Source organism: Hyaena hyaena, unplaced genomic scaffold (assembly GCF_003009895.1).
Source record: "Hyaena hyaena isolate Hyena2069 unplaced genomic scaffold, ASM300989v1 scaffold_184, whole genome shotgun sequence".
Lineage (NCBI taxonomy): Eukaryota > Metazoa > Chordata > Mammalia > Carnivora > Hyaenidae > Hyaena > Hyaena hyaena.
Window position 1 is genome coordinate 78,518 of NW_024080817.1, and position 5,528 is coordinate 84,045.

The window sequence follows — 5,528 nt, forward strand, 5'->3', positions numbered from 1 at the left end:
CCTGGTGCTGATGCAGGAGGGCAATGCCCTTGACTGAAGAAATTGCCCTAAAATATTAACCATGGTTGTGTTTGTAGTAGGGCAAATTTACTCACTTTCTCTACATTTCTATATTTTATAATAAAATTACATCTGTAAAAAATAAGATCATAAACATATCTTCCTAGGTTTTAAAAGTAAACATGTCTTTAACAGGGAAAAATAAAGGATGAAACATGCAATGGAAATGTGGAAATGTTTTGGGAAAGTCCACTGGCTATAAAAGGCCAGCTTAGACGCATTCCAAAATGTCAACGATCAGAATTAATTTAGCTGTCATCACGGACTTGATTTTAATTTTCTTCACAGCCTTTATTTTTTTTTTTTAATGTTTTATTTATTTCTAGGAGAGAGACAGCGCGAGCAGGGGAGGGTGAGAGAGAGAGGGAGTCACAGACTGAAACAGGCTCCAGGCTCTGAGCTGGCAGTCAGCACAGAGCCCGACGCGGGGCTCGAACCCACGAACCGCGAGATCATGACCTAAGCGAAAGTCGGACGCTTTACCGACTAAGCCACCCAGGCGCCCCTCCTCACAGCCTTTAAATGTACTTCCATATCCCTGGGTGTCAAGGGTTCTTCTTGCTCAATCTTGTTGGCTTTTACCTTCCTGCTCCTCTAAGTCCTTCTTCTGCCTCCAGGGTTCTCCCAGGGCAGTGATGGGTTGACTTTGTCTTTTCCTGCTTTCAAGTATTAAATCAGATTATGCTCAGAAGCTCCAGAGTACACTCTTTTTTTTTTTTTTTTTTAACACATGTACTTTCTTTTTCTCTTATTTATTGCAAAAGTCATATTTCGGAAATCTTAGAAAAAAATAGGTAAACCAAAGGATGGGAAAAAAAAAATGCCATCTTAATTTAATCACCCAGAAATGCTTTTGTGTCTTTCTACCTCTTTGCCTATTCACGTGTGTGTGTGTGTGTGTGTGTGTGTGTGTGTGTCTGGCAGGGAGCATGTGTGAATGAATTGGACAGGCTTTAAGTTCCAATAGAAATCCCCAATTAAAATAACAGTTCATTCTAGATGAGAACTTAAAGTATTGTTTTATTGTACCGTGATTGCTTTAAAGACACCTCTACCATTTAGGCCAACTCTCCAGTAGCTCACATTAAGTATCAAAAACTAAATCTGCCGCTTAACCTCAAATGACTGTCCTGAAGGAAGGCACCTTTGTTCCCTCACCTCACTTCAATGCATAATATAAGAGCTTCCTCCCTCTCCACCAATATGTCCACCGTCTCTGGGACTTACCAAACCAGGAAGCTTCAGACTTTTTCCTACCTCTTCACCAGCTCTTCTCTGGAAGAAGGAGTGACTTGTTTCATAGAAGGGATAGGAGGGTCCCCCAGGCTGCGGAGTGAGCCAGTGCCGACATGGAGCCTGTCATCAGAAAGCGGGCCTGCGTCTCCGTCTCCTCCCCGTTCCCTGTCCCCTGCGGTAACGCAGCAGGAAGGGCACATCCTGTTTGAGGTTCTCCAGCTGCACTGTCCCCGGCTGCAGGCCTAGCCAGGTTCAGCTGGAGGGAAGAGAAGGAAGCCACAGTCCCCTCCTCCCCCACCTCTGCTGCAGCCTGAGTCCTCCCATCCGTCACCTGTGTATATAGCAAATTGGTTAGAACCCAGAGGAGGAGGAATATGACTAGCAGCATCTCAAATCCCAGTAATGGTGTCTAGAATGCACTCTATATGTTAGAAGGCCCACCTATGCATGTGTGTGTGTGTGTGTGTGTATGGTATAAGTATATATATACATAATATATATGCTCTTTCTCGAATTGAAATACAAGTAGATTTTTATAAGTTGCAGAGGGATGTTTCTATCTCTTTTAGGGCTCCATAATTAAGCTTCCTAGAATAATTCAGAAAACATATTTGCAGCCACGTCAAAGCAAACCTATAACGTCAGTATAAAATTTAGCAAAATCTAAGTTGACTACAGGGCTGTTCAGATGTACTCTGAAGTCACCAAGCTAAGCTCAGTTAGACAAGAGCAGCGGAGCAAATTTGATTTCCTGAGAGGTAGTCGAGTTGGTTTTTAGTTTAGGGCCTGGCTAAGGCTGCCCTCTTCCCTCCGCCTTCCTCAAACCTCAGTGCTTCTGAATCCACAAGGTTCTCCTTGTACAGAATTGTCCAGGAACAGGCCATCCTATTCTGTGATGGTGACTTTATGGGTCAGCCAGACGGATCATGGAGCGCCCATATATTTGGCTACCCGTTATTTCTGGGTGTGTCTACGAGGGTGTTCCCAAATGAAATTAGCACTGATATTGGTAGATTTAGTAAATCACCTTGCCCTCCCCAATGTGGGTGGGCATCACTCAATCCATGGAGGGTTTGAATGGAACAGGGAGGCAAAGGAAGGAAGAATTTGGATGCTCCTGCCCAATGGCTTGAGCCAGGACATTGATCTTCCTAGTTCTCTGGCCTACAGACCCAGGCTAGACCCTATGCCATCGGCTCCTCTGCTTCTCAGGCCTTTGGAGTTAGGCTGAATTATAGCACTGGTTTTCCTGGGTCTCTAGCTTAGGGACCACAGATCATGGGACTTCTCAGCCTCCATAATTCCATAAGCCAATTCCTTATAATAAGACTCTTTATATGTACGTGTTTGTATGCGTGTGTGTGTGTGTGTGTGTCCCACTAGCTCTGTTTCTCTGGAGGCCTCTGACTAATACATATTCTAAGTCCCAAATAGAATCTGTTCTATTCTTTCCTTTTTTGAAAAATTATTTTAATGCTTATTTATTTTTGAGAGAGAGAGAGCATGAGCAGGAGAAGGGCAGAGAGAGCGAGACACAGAACCGGAATCAGGCTCCAGGTCGTCAGCACAGAGCCCAATGTGGGGCTTGAACTCACAAACTGTGAAATCATGACCTGAGCCGGAGTCTGAGGCTTAACCAACTGAGCCACCCAGGCAGCCCATGTCTGTTCTTTTCAAAGAAAGAGGCATCTCACCTGAAATAGACCTGTAGCCAAACTGCCAGAGGCCCAGATAGGATAGAGAGATAAGAAGAGACAAAGGATATATTCAGAATTAAGGGAACAAAATAGGGGCGCCAGACCTTCTGCTCTGAAAGCTGACCAAACATGATGCTAAGGACATGTGGAAGTCATAGAATTTCCATGAGGCTTTTAGTAGCTGGTGACCCATAGTAACAGGCAGACACTTGTTTTGCTAAAACAGAAGTTGTACCAGAAGCTATACAGCTGGAAAACAGGAACATCTGTACTACTTATAAAAAGTGGAGATGAGACATAAGGAGAGAAAGAGAACATTTTTCGAGGATTAAGTAATGTTTATAACCTCAAACCACATTCTGTTGCAAAGCTTAACGGTAGATATTTGACCATTTATGTCAAATTTAGTGTTTTGTTCAACCATGATTTTGTAGGTGGGACAGAGGCAGGGTAAGGGATTGAAGGAGATTGATATTTGTTGTTGCAGAGGATCTTTTGAAATGGTGGAAATTCATTTCTGTTCATCCTCTCTGGGGCCATCTTGTTTTTCTAGAATACCCTGAATTCACCCCAGTGGTGCATCCTAGATAGCACTGAGGTATATGTGCTTGCAGTAGAGCTATAGAGTTAAAAGGATTTGTTGTTTGGTCTTATTCTCTTTTTCTTCCAGAAATAAAAATGATGTATTCAAATTCTAGATGCCCCTTAGCACTAATTGCATGGAGCTTAAGAATTACTCGGTGATGGATACATAAGTCCCATTATTTTTACAGAACGAGATTTAAGTCCCTGTACATTTAATCATATTTCTCTATAATTCTCATGACAGTGAAGACCCCTCCAGTAGCTCTTGCAGTACATGGAAACTTGGAGAGTTTTTGTGAATAAAAAGTAAATTCGTAAATTTGCAAATTCATTGCCTTAAAAATTCTCTAACTAGCATATGTTATGAAAAATAGATCTTCTTAATAAATATTTTCCTTGAAATTTTATTTAGAGCTTGAGGTTAAAGAATTTAATGTACTGTTATCAGGCTGATGTTTTTATCTTGGGGTTACATAGAGTAAATATTTTTCCTTCTTAGTTATTAGAGAGTGGGAGATCCCACACAGAGATTGCGGCGTCTGGTTGAGAAGTCCCTGGCCCTCAAGGGGTCATTCCTGGGGGTTGAGGGAGATGGAGGGGCAACATAGTCCACCCTCTTATTAAGTATCAGACTCTTAATCAAGAAGGACCGGTCCACAGAAACTTGTCACAGCTATTTAAAATGCTAAGGATGATTTCGCATTTTCGATTCATATTTTCTTTTCAAAAAATCTCCCTCTTCTTCCTATATTCTCTCTTTTCCTTTTTAATTTTGGATCCTACTTTTCTCTACTTTGTTTCCCCCCCTTTTTTCTTCCTTTCCCTTCTTCCATCGTGTTTGGCTGATCTAAATTGGCCACTTTAAGATGTGATAAAATCACAGGCTTTGAAATGTTGTGATCAGACTTTTGGGAAAGTTGTTTCACAATCTCATCAAAAGACATGAATACTCAGTCTTTGAGCTAGCAATTCTGCCTTTAGAAATTTATCTTCAGGAAATAATCAGAAATGATAAAAATAATAGTATTTGTTGAGTTCATATCATGGGCCAAATTAGATTTACCTAAATTAATTTATTTAATCTTTACAACAACCTATGATGTATCATCCCCATTTTACATGTAAAGAAACTGAAGAGCAGAGAGATTCAGTAACTTGCTCATGAACACACAGCTAGTGAGTAGGGGAGCTGGGATCTGAACAATGGAAGTCTAGCTCCAGAGCCAACACTCAACCAAGACAGTCCCTAAGATGTGAGTCTTGGGGAAGTACTTTTGATGGGACCTCTGTCTATATAAACAATTTTATTAAAAATGTGTTTCACATTGTTTTCAAATTCATCAGTCTCTGTAAGGTATAGAGAATGAAGATTGTCAGTGAAGATTTGAGATAATGGGTAAGAAGAGGTACTTACCTATGTGCTTATTGTCCAGTCAGAAGATTCTTTGTGGTATCCAGGCACCATCTCTTCTTATGTGGATCCAGGAACCATCTTTTCATACTTTATTGTCAAGTCTTCCATTCCAGCCTTGTTTCCTATTTTTCACCATGAAAGGAAAGGCACAAAACTGTTATTCTGAAATGCATTGACTCTTCTGAATGAAACAACATGGATCTAGTGTCCTCCACAGGTCCCTAATAGTATTTATTTAATGCTTCTTACATCATTACTCATGATCTCACCTCATTATCCATCCATCACCTGTGAAACTGGCTTCTAGTGGCTCTCAACAGTGGTTAATGGGCTTTGTGGGATGACCGAGTTGGGTGCCAGCATCAAGGGATGCATGGTCCTGCCACCCCACCCTGATGCTTGTGGGTGCTGTAGACCAGAGGCAGCTCAGTGGTCAGAACACACATGGGGTGATTGATAAAGTACCTCTCATGCATGCATGGGCACACGTGTGCACACATATATGCACGAAATTCCAAGGGCAAGCAGCAAACCTG

General features: G+C 41.7%; 1 long non-coding RNA gene across 1 annotated transcript; it reads right to left on the reverse strand.

The window, feature by feature from the left end:
* Window positions 1–555: 555 nt before the first annotated feature.
* Window positions 556–5,108, reverse strand: LOC120237563. Its single transcript, XR_005529987.1, has 3 exons — window positions 4,993–5,108; window positions 1,318–1,552; window positions 556–716 (listed from the first exon to the last, which is right to left on the reverse strand). It is a non-coding gene; the product is annotated as an uncharacterized LOC120237563 (long non-coding RNA).
* Window positions 5,109–5,528: the final 420 nt, after the last annotated feature.